We start from the raw sequence: 19679 nt of genomic DNA on the forward strand, positions 1-19679 counted from the left end.
CACACACCACACAGACACACCCTGCCCACACACACAACCCCCACACACACATCCCCCGCTCACACACACACCCCGCTCACACACACTGACACACCGCGCCCACACACACACACCCCACACAGACACACCCCGCCCACACAGACACACCCTGCCCACACAGACACACCCCGCCCACACAGACACACCCCGCCCACACAGACACACCCACACCCCACACAGACACACCCCACACAGACACACCCCCCACAGACACACCCCCCACAGACACACCCCCCACACAGACACACCCCCCACACAGACACACCCCCCACACACCCCCACACACAGACACACACACCCACACCCCCCACAGACACACCCTACCCCAGACACACCCACACCCCACACAGACACACCCCACACTTACCACTGCTGGACTTCTCTGGCTCCACCCACTCTGCCTAGACTCCTCCTATTCACTCTATCCTCCATCCACCCACTTTGCCAGGCATGACTCCACTCTTACAGGACACACAGACACACCCCCTATACACACACACACACATTTTACTTACCAATTGGTGTGTTTGGCCCACCTCCAATTTACCTCTGCTGGACCACCATCAGTCATCTGGTGCCGAACCCGGGATTTGAACCCTAAGTCTCTGGCTGGAAGTCAGGAACTTACCCACTGGACCACACCGGTTTCCATGTCTGAAGCGTATCAAATCGTCCCTATAGCATGGTCATCCTTTTGATGTGCAATACAAGCCACAGGCAATGACACCAGGGCCTATATGTTGTTTATAGTTACTACTGCAACACTTTAGACCACCAGGAGCTATAGCTCAATGGTAAGTCTTGTGCCTGTGGTTATAAAGGATCTCACAGGACAAGGGTTCAAGTCCCGCAAACGCTGTCAAAGTGTCATAAGTTGGCAACATTTCAAATTCTTCTTTTATTTTCATTTCCTAATTTTAATTTCACTTGTAAAAACAGAGGAGAAAAGTGGCCACTCTTTTTGGCACGTGCGCCTCAAAATTACAAATCTTTTCCCTCATGACTTTCCACCAATCCCCCTTTATCTCAAGCAGGTGCAATAGGGGCAATGCCTTATCATCCTTTATCAATGCATTCATTATTTGTCCTTTAAATTTGGTATAATGTGGAGCGCAAATGTGGCCTCTGGGGCTTTAACTGATTAGAAGAATGCGAGGAAGGTGCTACACGGATAGGAAAATAGGTTGGATGGGGGTTATTTTTCATTTTGGTGTGAGCCAATCTCTCAAATCAGAGGTTTGGTGCCTATGAGGTTGGCTAGGAATAAAGGTCAGGAATGAGCTGTGGCTAATGAAATGATGGGTAAAGTTTGATGCAAGTGAAACTCCCTTTATTAGTTGCAATAAGAAGGTAGAAAGGTTGTTTTCTTCAAGAGGCAGAAAATGTTAGAGTCAGGCCTTTGCTTCAGCGGGTCTGCATCATGCCTGCTGCATCAGGACAAAGCAAAGCACAGCGCTGGGCTGGGCTGGGCTGGGCTGGGCTGGGCTGGGCTGGGCTGGGCCTTTATACACCCCCTTCCTTCCTTCCTTTGAAGGAGGCCCACAAACGCCCACGAACGCCCAGCTACTGTAAAGAGGATGACTGCAGGCAATTTGGGACCCTGCTAAATGAGGGTGACGTCCCCATGTGCGGCCTCCAAGTGGAAAACTCCTTAGCCTAAGGTAGGTAGGCTGCTTTTGAATTTGACTGAAGACCATATGCGTGAGGTGGTATCAAGGCACAAGACGCCGACCATAACAGAAGAAAGGTAGCTTGGGAGAACAATATTTGCATTGGACAGCCTTCTTCCCATTCCCACTATTATGCTGCAGTTACTGTGTAGCGTTACTAGAGGGCAGCAGTATGAATATAAGAGCACACCAAGGGGGAGGTTTCAATTTGTTTCGCGCTGCTTTAGCTCCACAATAGTGACACAAACTAGCGCAAATTTTATTTTTTCTGATTTTCTTTCCAGCGCAAAACTGCTTTTGCGCTGGAAAGTGCCCTGTACGGAGCGCAAAGCACTGCTTTGGGTAACTTTGCGCCAAGGGGGCATTACATGGGTGGTACATGGGTGTTTCCATGCCGCAACCCATGCTTTTTGATGCAAAACCATATTCACAAAGATTTGAAAACATGGTTTTGCGCCAAAAGTTAACGCCCCTTCAAAGGAGGTGCAAACAGGAGAAATGCATTCATTTCTATGTGCTTTTCTCACTTTCCATGCGTACTTCACTGTGCAGCATGTATGCAAGGTGGGAAACCTTTGCATCGTGCCTAGCATAGTATTTTGTACAGGAAAGGTACCCTTCCTGTACAAAACCTACGCTACACTCATGCACACACCCTAGCGCTGCGGCGCTAAGCTATGTGCATGGCGCACGGCAGCTGAAATCAGCGCCGGCGCAAGGGAAAGACAAGGAGAGAGAGCCAAATCTTTAAAAATATGGCGCACTCCTGCTCATTCCCGGTCACGTAACGCAGCGCAGCCACGCAGGGTGCTGCGCTACGTTGCGTGACATTTAAAAAAATCTTCCCCCAAGGCTTTTTTTCCGCTTGCTGACATACCTCTTGTTCATGTTGGTCTTGCAGGACCTACGGAATGTAGGACTGCGATGACTGAGTGAATGAGCAATGAGGAATGGCTTCCCTGTATTTGTGGTGAAGAGGGAATGTTTGGAAGGTAAACAGCAAGGTGAATGTATCAAAGCATACATGTTTACTGAGTGGTTGAGTGTGTGACACCTGTCTCTATGAAGGGACATGTGAGAGAGGAACAGCAGCTCCATAGTCCTCGGATGGGAGAGGAAGCACAGATGAATATTTCCCTCAAATGAAAACACTCACACCTCCTCAAAGCTGACAAGTGCGATATGATGCTTTGCAGGTATAAGGAATTACCACGTTTGGTGCATAAAAATGTAATTTTAGTGAGGTTTTCCCAGAATGTCAGTAGCGCACTCTTTGTGAGGGTGCTTTAGGCCATAAATGTCAGGCACACCTCTGGGGGTATGCAGCCAAGAAAAACTTTGGGACGCTTGTTCCAGGTATCTGCCGGAAGGAAAGAAAGATACTAGGGAAAAGTTACAGAGGGAGCTAGGCTGCACAACATTTGGTCACGGTTGGACAGAAATCTTTAGTAGGGACTTTTGACAACCCCTCACTGTGGGACCAGGATCCCCATACCTCGTGCCTCTGACACCTTTTATGACATCTGGATACCACCATCTCATTACCTCTCAAATGTTCCATCCTGGTACCCCAGCTTTGGTAGTGCACCAACCACGTTTCAATCCTTTGAGGAATAAAAACTATGGGTAGCCCCCCCAAAATTAACCAGAAACCATGTCATTCTGTACCCCATCACCCTTTATAATGCACCCCCAAACCCCTTTTAATACTGCTACCCCACACAGACACACCCCCTACACACACAGACCCCACACACAGGCACACCCCACACTCACCCACCACACCCCCCCACACACACAGCCCACCCACACAGACAACCCCCCACACACAGACAACCCCCCACACAGACACACACCCCCACCGACACACCCCGACACACCCCCTACAGGCACACCCCACCCACACAGACACACCGACAACCCCCCACACAGACACACCCACACCGACACACACAGACACCCCGCCCACACACACACCGCCCACACTGACAACCCCCGCTCACACACAGACAACCCCCCACACAGACACACCCACACCGACACACACAGACACCCCACACCAACACCGCCCACACACACACACACCCCACACAGACACACCCTGCCCACACACACAACCCCCACACACACATCCCCCGCTCACACACACACCCCGCTCACACACACTGACACACCCCGCCCACACACACACACCCCACACAGACACACCCCGCCCACACAGACACACCCTGCCCACACAGACACACCCTGCCCACACAGACACACCCCGCCCACACAGACACACCCCCCACAGACACACCCCCCACAGACACACCCCCCACACAGACACACCACCACACACAGACACACCCCCCACAGACACACCCTACCCCAGACACACCCACACCCCACACAGACACACCCCACACTTACCACTGCTGGACTTCTCTGGCTCCACCCACTCTGCCTAGACTCCTCCTATTCACTCTATCCTCCATCCACCCACTTTGCCAGGCATGACTCCACTCTTACAGGACACACAGACACACCCCCTATACACACACACACACATTTTACTTACCAATTGGTGTGTTTGGCCCACCTCCAATTTACCTCTGCTGGACCACCATCAGTCATCTGGTGCCGAACCCGGGATTTGAACCCTAAGTCTCTGGCTGGAAGTCAGGAACTTACCCACTGGACCACACCGGTTTCCATGTCTGAAGCGTATCAAATCGTCCCTATAGCATGGTCATCCTTTTGATGTGCAATACAAGCCACAGGCAATGACACCAGGGCCTATATGTTGTTTATAGTTACTACTGCAACACTTTAGACCACCAGGAGCTATAGCTCAATGGTAAGTCTTGTGCCTGTGGTTATAAAGGATCTCACAGGACAAGGGTTCAAGTCCCGCAAACGCTGTCAAAGTGTCATAAGTTGGCAACATTTCAAATTCTTCTTTTATTTTCATTTCCTAATTTTAATTTCACTTGTAAAAACAGAGGAGAAAAGTGGCCACTCTTTTTGGCACGTGCGCCTCAAAATTACAAATCTTTTCCCTCATGACTTTCCACCAATCCCCCTTTATCTCAAGCAGGTGCAATAGGGGCAATGCCTTATCATCCTTTATCAATGCATTCATTATTTGTCCTTTAAATTTGGTATAATGTGGAGCGCAAATGTGGCCTCTGGGGCTTTAACTGATTAGAAGAATGCGAGGAAGGTGCTACACGGATAGGAAAATAGGTTGGATGGGGGTTATTTTTCATTTTGGTGTGAGCCAATCTCTCAAATCAGAGGTTTGGTGCCTATGAGGTTGGCTAGGAATAAAGGTCAGGAATGAGCTGTGGCTAATGAAATGATGGGTAAAGTTTGATGCAAGTGAAACTCCCTTTATTAGTTGCAATAAGAAGGTAGAAAGGTTGTTTTCTTCAAGAGGCAGAAAATGTTAGAGTCAGGCCTTTGCTTCAGCGGGTCTGCATCATGCCTGCTGCATCAGGACAAAGCAAAGCACAGCGCTGGGCTGGGCTGGGCTGGGCTGGGCTGGGCTGGGCTGGGCTGGGCTGGGCCTATACACCCCCTTCCTTCCTTCCTTTGAAGGAGGCCCACAAACGCCCACGAACGCCCAGCTACTGTAAAGAGGATGACTGCAGGCAATTTGGGACCCTGCTAAATGAGGGTGACGTCCCCATGTGCGGCCTCCAAGTGGAAAACTCCTTAGCCTAAGGTAGGTAGGCTGCTTTTGAATTTGACTGAAGACCATATGCGTGAGGTGGTATCAAGGCACAAGACGCCGACCATAACAGAAGAAAGGTAGCTTGGGAGAACAATATTTGCATTGGACAGCCTTCTTCCCATTCCCACTATTATGCTGCAGTTACTGTGTAGCGTTACTAGAGGGCAGCAGTATGAATATAAGAGCACACCAAGGGGGAGGTTTCAATTTGTTTCGCGCTGCTTTAGCTCCACAATAGTGACACAAACTAGCGCAAATTTTATTTTTTCTGATTTTCTTTCCAGCGCAAAACTGCTTTTGCGCTGGAAAGTGCCCTGTACGGAGCGCAAAGCACTGCTTTGGGTAACTTTGCGCCAAGGGGGCATTACATGGGTGGTACATGGGTGTTTCCATGCCGCAACCCATGCTTTTTGATGCAAAACCATATTCACAAAGATTTGAAAACATGGTTTTGCGCCAAAAGTTAACGCCCCTTCAAAGGAGGTGCAAACAGGAGAAATGCATTCATTTCTATGTGCTTTTCTCACTTTCCATGCGTACTTCACTGTGCAGCATGTATGCAAGGTGGGAAACCTTTGCATCGTGCCTAGCATAGTATTTTGTACAGGAAAGGTACCCTTCCTGTACAAAACCTACGCTACACTCATGCACACACCCTAGCGCTGCGGCGCTAAGCTATGTGCATGGCGCACGGCAGCTGAAATCAGCGCCGGCGCAAGGGAAAGACAAGGAGAGAGAGCCAAATCTTTAAAAATATGGCGCACTCCTGCTCATTCCCGGTCACGTAACGCAGCGCAGCCACGCAGGGTGCTGCGCTACGTTGCGTGACATTTAAAAAAATCTTCCCCCAAGGCTTTTTTTCCGCTTGCTGACATACCTCTTGTTCATGTTGGTCTTGCAGGACCTACGGAATGTAGGACTGCGATGACTGAGTGAATGAGCAATGAGGAATGGCTTCCCTGTATTTGTGGTGAAGAGGGAATGTTTGGAAGGTAAACAGCAAGGTGAATGTATCAAAGCATACATGTTTACTGAGTGGTTGAGTGTGTGACACCTGTCTCTATGAAGGGACATGTGAGAGAGGAACAGCAGCTCCATAGTCCTCGGATGGGAGAGGAAGCACAGATGAATATTTCCCTCAAATGAAAACACTCACACCTCCTCAAAGCTGACAAGTGCGATATGATGCTTTGCAGGTATAAGGAATTACCACGTTTGGTGCATAAAAATGTAATTTTAGTGAGGTTTTCCCAGAATGTCAGTAGCGCACTCTTTGTGAGGGTGCTTTAGGCCATAAATGTCAGGCACACCTCTGGGGGTATGCAGCCAAGAAAAACTTTGGGACGCTTGTTCCAGGTATCTGCCGGAAGGAAAGAAAGATACTAGGGAAAAGTTACAGAGGGAGCTAGGCTGCACAACATTTGGTCACGGTTGGACAGAAATCTTTAGTAGGGACTTTTGACAACCCCTCACTGTGGGACCAGGATCCCCATACCTCGTGCCTCTGACACCTTTTATGACATCTGGATACCACCATCTCATTACCTCTCAAATGTTCCATCCTGGTACCCCAGCTTTGGTAGTGCACCAACCACGTTTCAATCCTTTGAGGAATAAAAACTATGGGTAGCCCCCCCAAAATTAACCAGAAACCATGTCATTCTGTACCCCATCACCCTTTATAATGCACCCCCAAACCCCTTTTAATACTGCTACCCCACACAGACACACCCCCTACACACACAGACCCCACACACAGGCACACCCCACACTCACCCACCACACCCCCCCACACACACAGACAACCCCCCACACACACAGCCCACCCACACAGACAACCCCCCACACACAGACAACCCCCCACACAGACACACACCCCCACCGACACACCCCGACAACCCACACATACAGACACACCCCCTACAGGCACACCCCACCCACACAGACACACCGACAACCCCCCACACAGACACACCCACACCGACACACACCCCGCCCACACACACACCGCCCACACTGACAACCCCCGCTCACACACAGACAACCCCCCACACAGACACACCCACACCGACACACACAGACACCCCACACCAACACCGCCCACACACACACACACCCTGCCCACACACACAACCCCCACACACACATCCCCCGCTCACACACACACCCCGCTCACACACACTGACACACCCCCACACAGACACACCCCGCCCACACACACACACCCCACACAGACACACCCCGCCCACACAGACACACCCTGCCCACACAGACACACCCCGCCCACACAGACACACCCCGCCCACACAGACACACCCACACCCCACACAGACACACCCCCCACAGACACACCCCCACACCACACACTGCCCACACAGACACACCACCACACACCCCCACACACAGACACACCCCCACACACAGACACACACACCCACACCCCCCACAGACACACCCTACCCCAGACACACCCACACCCCACACAGACACACCCCACACTTACCACTGCTGGACTTCTCTGGCTCCACCCACTCTGCCTAGACTCCTCCTATTCACTCTATCCTCCATCCACCCACTTTGCCAGGCATGACTCCACTCTTACAGGACACACAGACACACCCCCTATACACACACACACACATTTTACTTACCAATTGGTGTGTTTGGCCCACCTCCAATTTACCTCTGCTGGACCACCATCAGTCATCTGGTGCCGAACCCGGGATTTGAACCCTAAGTCTCTGGCTGGAAGTCAGGAACTTACCCACTGGACCACACCGGTTTCCATGTCTGAAGCGTATCAAATCGTCCCTATAGCATGGTCATCCTTTTGATGTGCAATACAAGCCACAGGCAATGACACCAGGGCCTATATGTTGTTTATAGTTACTACTGCAACACTTTAGACCACCAGGAGCTATAGCTCAATGGTAAGTCTTGTGCCTGTGGTTATAAAGGATCTCACAGGACAAGGGTTCAAGTCCCGCAAACGCTGTCAAAGTGTCATAAGTTGGCAACATTTCAAATTCTTCTTTTATTTTCATTTCCTAATTTTAATTTCACTTGTAAAAACAGAGGAGAAAAGTGGCCACTCTTTTTGGCACGTGCGCCTCAAAATTACAAATCTTTTCCCTCATGACTTTCCACCAATCCCCCTTTATCTCAAGCAGGTGCAATAGGGGCAATGCCTTATCATCCTTTATCAATGCATTCATTATTTGTCCTTTAAATTTGGTATAATGTGGAGCGCAAATGTGGCCTCTGGGGCTTTAACTGATTAGAAGAATGCGAGGAAGGTGCTACACGGATAGGAAAATAGGTTGGATGGGGGTTATTTTTCATTTTGGTGTGAGCCAATCTCTCAAATCAGAGGTTTGGTGCCTATGAGGTTGGCTAGGAATAAAGGTCAGGAATGAGCTGTGGCTAATGAAATGATGGGTAAAGTTTGATGCAAGTGAAACTCCCTTTATTAGTTGCAATAAGAAGGTAGAAAGGTTGTTTTCTTCAAGAGGCAGAAAATGTTAGAGTCAGGCCTTTGCTTCAGCGGGTCTGCATCATGCCTGCTGCATCAGGACAAAGCAAAGCACAGCGCTGGGCTGGGCTGGGCTGGGCTGGGCTGGGCTGGGCTGGGCCTTTATACACCCCCTTCCTTCCTTCCTTTGAAGGAGGCCCACAAACGCCCACGAACGCCCAGCTACTGTAAAGAGGATGACTGCAGGCAATTTGGGACCCTGCTAAATGAGGGTGACGTCCCCATGTGCGGCCTCCAAGTGGAAAACTCCTTAGCCTAAGGTAGGTAGGCTGCTTTTGAATTTGACTGAAGACCATATGCGTGAGGTGGTATCAAGGCACAAGACGCCGACCATAACAGAAGAAAGGTAGCTTGGGAGAACAATATTTGCATTGGACAGCCTTCTTCCCATTCCCACTATTATGCTGCAGTTACTGTGTAGCGTTACTAGAGGGCAGCAGTATGAATATAAGAGCACACCAAGGGGGAGGTTTCAATTTGTTTCGCGCTGCTTTAGCTCCACAATAGTGACACAAACTAGCGCAAATTTTATTTTTTCTGATTTTCTTTCCAGCGCAAAACTGCTTTTGCGCTGGAAAGTGCCCTGTACGGAGCGCAAAGCACTGCTTTGGGTAACTTTGCGCCAAGGGGGCATTACATGGGTGGTACATGGGTGTTTCCATGCCGCAACCCATGCTTTTTGATGCAAAACCATATTCACAAAGATTTGAAAACATGGTTTTGCGCCAAAAGTTAACGCCCCTTCAAAGGAGGTGCAAACAGGAGAAATGCATTCATTTCTATGTGCTTTTCTCACTTTCCATGCGTACTTCACTGTGCAGCATGTATGCAAGGTGGGAAACCTTTGCATCGTGCCTAGCATAGTATTTTGTACAGGAAAGGTACCCTTCCTGTACAAAACCTACGCTACACTCATGCACACACCCTAGCGCTGCGGCGCTAAGCTATGTGCATGGCGCACGGCAGCTGAAATCAGCGCCGGCGCAAGGGAAAGACAAGGAGAGAGAGCCAAATCTTTAAAAATATGGCGCACTCCTGCTCATTCCCGGTCACGTAACGCAGCGCAGCCACGCAGGGTGCTGCGCTACGTTGCGTGACATTTAAAAAAATCTTCCCCCAAGGCTTTTTTTCCGCTTGCTGACATACCTCTTGTTCATGTTGGTCTTGCAGGACCTACGGAATGTAGGACTGCGATGACTGAGTGAATGAGCAATGAGGAATGGCTTCCCTGTATTTGTGGTGAAGAGGGAATGTTTGGAAGGTAAACAGCAAGGTGAATGTATCAAAGCATACATGTTTACTGAGTGGTTGAGTGTGTGACACCTGTCTCTATGAAGGGACATGTGAGAGAGGAACAGCAGCTCCATAGTCCTCGGATGGGAGAGGAAGCACAGATGAATATTTCCCTCAAATGAAAACACTCACACCTCCTCAAAGCTGACAAGTGCGATATGATGCTTTGCAGGTATAAGGAATTACCACGTTTGGTGCATAAAAATGTAATTTTAGTGAGGTTTTCCCAGAATGTCAGTAGCGCACTCTTTGTGAGGGTGCTTTAGGCCATAAATGTCAGGCACACCTCTGGGGGTATGCAGCCAAGAAAAACTTTGGGACGCTTGTTCCAGGTATCTGCCGGAAGGAAAGAAAGATACTAGGGAAAAGTTACAGAGGGAGCTAGGCTGCACAACATTTGGTCACGGTTGGACAGAAATCTTTAGTAGGGACTTTTGACAACCCCTCACTGTGGGACCAGGATCCCCATACCTCGTGCCTCTGACACCTTTTATGACATCTGGATACCACCATCTCATTACCTCTCAAATGTTCCATCCTGGTACCCCAGCTTTGGTAGTGCACCAACCACGTTTCAATCCTTTGAGGAATAAAAACTATGGGTAGCCCCCCAAAAATTAACCAGAAACCATGTCATTCTGTACCCCATCACCCTTTATAATGCACCCCCAAACCCCTTTTAATACTGCTACCCCACACAGACACACCCCCTACACACACAGGCACACCCCACACTCACCCACCACACCCCCCCACACACACAGACAACCCCCCACACACACAGCCCACCCACACAGACAACCCCCCACACACAGACAACCCCCCACACAGACACACACCCCCACCGACACACCCCGACAACCCACACAGGCACACCCCACCCACACAGACACACCGACAACCCCCCACACAGACACACCCACACCGACACACACAGACACCCCGCCCACACACACACCGCCCACACTGACAACCCCCGCTCACACACAGACAACCCCCCACACAGACACACCCACACCGACACACACAGACACCCCACACCAACACCGCCCACACACACACCACACAGACACACCCTGCCCACACACACAACCCCCACACACACATCCCCCGCTCACACACACACCCCGCTCACACACACTGACACACCCCGCCCACACACACACACCCCACACAGACACACCCCGCCCACACAGACACACCCTGCCCACACAGACACACCCCGCCCACACAGACACACCCCGCCCACACAGACACACCCACACCCCACACAGACACACCCCACACAGACACACCCCCCACAGACACACCCCCCACACAGACACACCCCCCACACAGACACACCCCCCACACACCCCCACACACAGACACACACACCCACACCCCCCACAGACACACCCTACCCCAGACACACCCACACCCCACACAGACACACCCCACACTTACCACTGCTGGACTTCTCTGGCTCCACCCACTCTGCCTAGACTCCTCCTATTCACTCTATCCTCCATCCACCCACTTTGCCAGGCATGACTCCACTCTTACAGGACACACAGACACACCCCCTATACACACACACACACATTTTACTTACCAATTGGTGTGTTTGGCCCACCTCCAATTTACCTCTGCTGGACCACCATCAGTCATCTGGTGCCGAACCCGGGATTTGAACCCTAAGTCTCTGGCTGGAAGTCAGGAACTTACCCACTGGACCACACCGGTTTCCATGTCTGAAGCGTATCAAATCGTCCCTATAGCATGGTCATCCTTTTGATGTGCAATACAAGCCACAGGCAATGACACCAGGGCCTATATGTTGTTTATAGTTACTACTGCAACACTTTAGACCACCAGGAGCTATAGCTCAATGGTAAGTCTTGTGCCTGTGGTTATAAAGGATCTCACAGGACAAGGGTTCAAGTCCCGCAAACGCTGTCAAAGTGTCATAAGTTGGCAACATTTCAAATTCTTCTTTTATTTTCATTTCCTAATTTTAATTTCACTTGTAAAAACAGAGGAGAAAAGTGGCCACTCTTTTTGGCACGTGCGCCTCAAAATTACAAATCTTTTCCCTCATGACTTTCCACCAATCCCCCTTTATCTCAAGCAGGTGCAATAGGGGCAATGCCTTATCATCCTTTATCAATGCATTCATTATTTGTCCTTTAAATTTGGTATAATGTGGAGCGCAAATGTGGCCTCTGGGGCTTTAACTGATTAGAAGAATGCGAGGAAGGTGCTACACGGATAGGAAAATAGGTTGGATGGGGGTTATTTTTCATTTTGGTGTGAGCCAATCTCTCAAATCAGAGGTTTGGTGCCTATGAGGTTGGCTAGGAATAAAGGTCAGGAATGAGCTGTGGCTAATGAAATGATGGGTAAAGTTTGATGCAAGTGAAACTCCCTTTATTAGTTGCAATAAGAAGGTAGAAAGGTTGTTTTCTTCAAGAGGCAGAAAATGTTAGAGTCAGGCCTTTGCTTCAGCGGGTCTGCATCATGCCTGCTGCATCAGGACAAAGCAAAGCACAGCGCTGGGCTGGGCTGGGCTGGGCTGGGCTGGGCTGGGCTGGGCTGGGCCTTTATACACCCCCTTCCTTCCTTCCTTTGAAGGAGGCCCACAAACGCCCACGAACGCCCAGCTACTGTAAAGAGGATGACTGCAGGCAATTTGGGACCCTGCTAAATGAGGGTGACGTCCCCATGTGCGGCCTCCAAGTGGAAAACTCCTTAGCCTAAGGTAGGTAGGCTGCTTTTGAATTTGACTGAAGACCATATGCGTGAGGTGGTATCAAGGCACAAGACGCCGACCATAACAGAAGAAAGGTAGCTTGGGAGAACAATATTTGCATTGGACAGCCTTCTTCCCATTCCCACTATTATGCTGCAGTTACTGTGTAGCGTTACTAGAGGGCAGCAGTATGAATATAAGAGCACACCAAGGGGGAGGTTTCAATTTGTTTCGCGCTGCTTTAGCTCCACAATAGTGACACAAACTAGCGCAAATTTTATTTTTTCTGATTTTCTTTCCAGCGCAAAACTGCTTTTGCGCTGGAAAGTGCCCTGTACGGAGCGCAAAGCACTGCTTTGGGTAACTTTGCGCCAAGGGGGCATTACATGGGTGGTACATGGGTGTTTCCATGCCGCAACCCATGCTTTTTGATGCAAAACCATATTCACAAAGATTTGAAAACATGGTTTTGCGCCAAAAGTTAACGCCCCTTCAAAGGAGGTGCAAACAGGAGAAATGCATTCATTTCTATGTGCTTTTCTCACTTTCCATGCGTACTTCACTGTGCAGCATGTATGCAAGGTGGGAAACCTTTGCATCGTGCCTAGCATAGTATTTTGTACAGGAAAGGTACCCTTCCTGTACAAAACCTACGCTACACTCATGCACACACCCTAGCGCTGCGGCGCTAAGCTATGTGCATGGCGCACGGCAGCTGAAATCAGCGCCGGCGCAAGGGAAAGACAAGGAGAGAGAGCCAAATCTTTAAAAATATGGCGCACTCCTGCTCATTCCCGGTCACGTAACGCAGCGCAGCCACGCAGGGTGCTGCGCTACGTTGCGTGACATTTAAAAAAATCTTCCCCCAAGGCTTTTTTTCCGCTTGCTGACATACCTCTTGTTCATGTTGGTCTTGCAGGACCTACGGAATGTAGGACTGCGATGACTGAGTGAATGAGCAATGAGGAATGGCTTCCCTGTATTTGTGGTGAAGAGGGAATGTTTGGAAGGTAAACAGCAAGGTGAATGTATCAAAGCATACATGTTTACTGAGTGGTTGAGTGTGTGACACCTGTCTCTATGAAGGGACATGTGAGAGAGGAACAGCAGCTCCATAGTCCTCGGATGGGAGAGGAAGCACAGATGAATATTTCCCTCAAATGAAAACACTCACACCTCCTCAAAGCTGACAAGTGCGATATGATGCTTTGCAGGTATAAGGAATTACCACGTTTGGTGCATAAAAATGTAATTTTAGTGAGGTTTTCCCAGAATGTCAGTAGCGCACTCTTTGTGAGGGTGCTTTAGGCCATAAATGTCAGGCACACCTCTGGGGGTATGCAGCCAAGAAAAACTTTGGGACGCTTGTTCCAGGTATCTGCCGGAAGGAAAGAAAGATACTAGGGAAAAGTTACAGAGGGAGCTAGGCTGCACAACATTTGGTCACGGTTGGACAGAAATCTTTAGTAGGGACTTTTGACAACCCCTCACTGTGGGACCAGGATCCCCATACCTCGTGCCTCTGACACCTTTTATGACATCTGGATACCACCATCTCATTACCTCTCAAATGTTCCATCCTGGTACCCCAGCTTTGGTAGTGCACCAACCACGTTTCAATCCTTTGAGGAATAAAAACTATGGGTAGCCCCCCCAAAATTAACCAGAAACCATGTCATTCTGTACCCCATCACCCTTTATAATGCACCCCCAAACCCCTTTTAATACTGCTACCCCACACAGACACACCCCCTACACACACAGACCCCACACACAGGCACACCCCACACTCACCCACCACACCCCCCCACACACACAGACAACTCCCCACACACACAGCCCACCCACACAGACAACCCCCCACACACAGACAACCCCCCACACAGACACACACCCCCACCGACACACCCCGACACACCCCCTACAGGCACACCCCACCCACACAGACACACCGACAACCCCCCACACAGACACACCCACACCGACACACACAGACACCCCGCCCACACACACACCGCCCACACTGACAACCCCCGCTCACACACAGACAACCCCCCACACAGACACACCCACACCGACACACACAGACACCCCACACCAACACCGCCCACACACACACACACCCCACACAGACACACCCTGCCCACACACACAACCCCCACACACACATCCCCCGCTCACACACACACCCCGCTCACACACACTGACACACCCCGCCCACACACACACACCCCACACAGACACACCCCGCCCACACAGACACACCCTGCCCACACAGACACACCCTGCCCACACAGACACACCCCGCCCACACAGACACACCCCCCACAGACACACCCCCCACAGACACACCCCCCACACAGACACACCACCACACACAGACACACCCCCCACAGACACACCCTACCCCAGACACACCCACACCCCACACAGACACACCCCACACTTACCACTGCTGGACTTCTCTGGCTCCACCCACTCTGCCTAGACTCCTCCTATTCACTCTATCCTCCATCCACCCACTTTGCCAGGCATGACTCCACTCTTACAGGACACACAGACACACCCCCTATACACACACACACACATTTTACTTACCAATTGGTGTGTTTGGCCCACCTCCAATTTACCTCTGCTGGACCACCATCAGTCATCTGGTGCCGAACCCGGGATTTGAACCCTAAGTCTCTGGCTGGAAGTCAGGAACTTACCCACTGGACCACACCGGTTTCCATGTCTGAAGCGTATCAAATCGTCCCTATAGCATGGTCATCCTTTTGATGTGCAATACAAGCCACAGGCAATGACACCAGGGCCTATATGTTGTTTATAGTTACTACTGCAACACTTTAGACCACCAGGAGCTATAGCTCAATGGTAAGTCTTGTGCCTGTGGTTATAAAGGATCTCACAGGACAAGGGTTCAAGTCCCGCAAACGCTGTCAAAGTGTCATAAGTTGGCAACATTTCAAATTCTTCTTTTATTTTCATTTCCTAATTTTAATTTCACTTGTAAAAACAGAGGAGAAAAGTGGCCACTCTTTTTGGCACGTGCGCCTCAAAATTACAAATCTTTTCCCTCATGACTTTCCACCAATCCCCCTTTATCTCAAGCAGGTGCAATAGGGGCAATGCCTTATCATCCTTTATCAATGCATTCATTATTTGTCCTTTAAATTTGGTATAATGTGGAGCGCAAATGTGGCCTCTGGGGCTTTAACTGATTAGAAGAATGCGAGGAAGGTGCTACACGGATAGGAAAATAGGTTGGATGGGGGTTATTTTTCATTTTGGTGTGAGCCAATCTCTCAAATCAGAGGTTTGGTGCCTATGAGGTTGGCTAGGAATAAAGGTCAGGAATGAGCTGTGGCTAATGAAATGATGGGTAAAGTTTGATGCAAGTGAAACTCCCTTTATTAGTTGCAATAAGAAGGTAGAAAGGTTGTTTTCTTCAAGAGGCAGAAAATGTTAGAGTCAGGCCTTTGCTTCAGCGGGTCTGCATCATGCCTGCTGCATCAGGACAAAGCAAAGCACAGCGCTGGGCTGGGCTGGGCTGGGCTGGGCTGGGCTGGGCCTTTATACACCCCCTTCCTTCCTTCCTTTGAAGGAGGCCCACAAACGCCCACGAACGCCCAGCTACTGTAAAGAGGATGACTGCAGGCAATTTGGGACCCTGCTAAATGAGGGTGACGTCCCCATGTGCGGCCTCCAAGTGGAAAACTCCTTAGCCTAAGGTAGGTAGGCTGCTTTTGAATTTGACTGAAGACCATATGCGTGAGGTGGTATCAAGGCACAAGACGCCGACCATAACAGAAGAAAGGTAGCTTGGGAGAACAATATTTGCATTGGACAGCCTTCTTCCCATTCCCACTATTATGCTGCAGTTACTGTGTAGCGTTACTAGAGGGCAGCAGTATGAATATAAGAGCACACCAAGGGGGAGGTTTCAATTTGTTTCGCGCTGCTTTAGCTCCACAATAGTGACACAAACTAGCGCAAATTTTATTTTTTCTGATTTTCTTTCCAGCGCAAAACTGCTTTTGCGCTGGAAAGTGCCCTGTACGGAGCGCAAAGCACTGCTTTGGGTAACTTTGCGCCAAGGGGGCATTACATGGGTGGTACATGGGTGTTTCCATGCCGCAACCCATGCTTTTTGATGCAAAACCATATTCACAAAGATTTGAAAACATGGTTTTGCGCCAAAAGTTAACGCCCCTTCAAAGGAGGTGCAAACAGGAGAAATGCATTCATTTCTATGTGCTTTTCTCACTTTCCATGCGTACTTCACTGTGCAGCATGTATGCAAGGTGGGAAACCTTTGCATCGTGCCTAGCATAGTATTTTGTACAGGAAAGGTACCCTTCCTGTACAAAACCTACGCTACACTCATGCACACACCCTAGCGCTGCGGCGCTAAGCTATGTGCATGGCGCACGGCAGCTGAAATCAGCGCCGGCGCAAGGGAAAGACAAGGAGAGAGAGCCAAATCTTTAAAAATATGGCGCACTCCTGCTCATTCCCGGTCACGTAACGCAGCGCAGCCACGCAGGGTGCTGCGCTACGTTGCGTGACATTTAAAAAAATCTTCCCCCAAGGCTTTTTTTCCGCTTGCTGACATACCTCTTGTTCATGTTGGTCTTGCAGGACCTACGGAATGTAGGACTGCGATGACTGAGTGAATGAGCAATGAGGAATGGCTTCCCTGTATTTGTGGTGAAGAGGGAATGTTTGGAAGGTAAACAGCAAGGTGAATGTATCAAAGCATACATGTTTACTGAGTGGTTGAGTGTGTGACACCTGTCTCTATGAAGGGACATGTGAGAGAGGAACAGCAGCTCCATAGTCCTCGGATGGGAGAGGAAGCACAGATGAATATTTCCCTCAAATGAAAACACTCACACCTCCTCAAAGCTGACAAGTGCGATATGATGCTTTGCAGGTATAAGGAATTACCACGTTTGGTGCATAAAAATGTAATTTTAGTGAGGTTTTCCCAGAATGTCAGTAGCGCACTCTTTGTGAGGGTGCTTTAGGCCATAAATGTCAGGCACACCTCTGGGGGTATGCAGCCAAGAAAAACTTTGGGACGCTTGTTCCAGGTATCTGCCGGAAGGAAAGAAAGATACTAGGGAAAAGTTACAGAGGGAGCTAGGCTGCACAACATTTGGTCACGGTTGGACAGAAATCTTTAGTAGGGACTTTTGACAACCCCTCACTGTGGGACCAGGATCCCCATACCTCGTGCCTCTGACACCTTTTATGACATCTGGATACCACCATCTCATTACCTCTCAAATGTTCCATCCTGGTACCCCAGCTTTGGTAGTGCACCAACCACGTTTCAATCCTTTGAGGAATAAAAACTATGGGTAGCCCCCCCAAAATTAACCAGAAACCATGTCATTCTGTACCCCATCACCCTTTATAATGCACCCCCAAACCCCTTTTAATACTGCTACCCCACACAGACACACCCCCTACACACACAGACCCCACACACAGGCACACCCCACACTCACCCACCACACCCCCCCACACACACAGACAACCCCCCACACACACAGCCCACCCACACAGACAACCCCCCACACACAGACAACCCCCCACACAGACACACACCCCCACCGACACACCCCGACAACCCACACATACAGACACACCCCCTACAGGCACACCCCACCCACACAGACACACCGACAACCCCCCACACAGACACACCCACACCGACACACACCCCGCCCACACACACACCGCCCACACTGACAACCCCCGCTCACACACAGACAACCCCCCACACAGACACACCCACACCGACACCGCCCACACACACACACACCCTGCCCACACACACAACCCCCACACACACATCCCCCGCTCACACACACACTGACACACCCCCACACAGACACACCCCGCCCACACACACCCCGCCCACACAGACACACCCTGCCCACACAGACACACCCCGCCCACACAGACACACCCCGCCCACACAGACACACCCACACCCCACACAGACACACCCCCCACAGACACACCCCCACACCACACACTGCCCACACAGACACACCACCACACACCCCCACACACAGACACACCCCCACACACAGACACACACACCCACACCCCCCACAGACACACCCTACCCCAGACACACCCACACCCCACACAGACACACCCCACACTTACCACTGCTGGACTTCTCTGGCTCCACCCACTCTGCCTAGACTCCTCCTATTCACTCTATCCTCCATCCACCCACTTTGCCAGGCATGACTCCACTCTTACAGGACACACAGACACACGCCCTATACACACACACACACATTTTACTTACCAATTGGTGTGTTTGGCCCACCTCCAATTTACCTCTGCTGGACCACCATCAGTCATCTGGTGCCGAACCCGGGATTTGAACCCTAAGTCTCTGGCTGGAAGTCAGGAACTTACCCACTGGACCACACCGGTTTCCATGTCTGAAGCGTATCAAATCGTCCCTATAGCATGGTCATCCTTTTGATGTGCAATACAAGCCACAGGCAATGACACCAGGGCCTATATGTTGTTTATAGTTACTACTGCAACACTTTAGACCACCAGGAGCTATAGCTCAATGGTAAGTCTTGTGCCTGTGGTTATAAAGGATCTCACAGGACAAGGGTTCAAGTCCCGCAAACGCTGTCAAAGTGTCATAAG

The sequence above is a fragment of the Triturus cristatus genome, chromosome 2_1 (assembly GCF_964204655.1).
Source record: "Triturus cristatus chromosome 2_1, aTriCri1.1, whole genome shotgun sequence".
Taxonomy (NCBI): domain Eukaryota; kingdom Metazoa; phylum Chordata; class Amphibia; order Caudata; family Salamandridae; genus Triturus; species Triturus cristatus.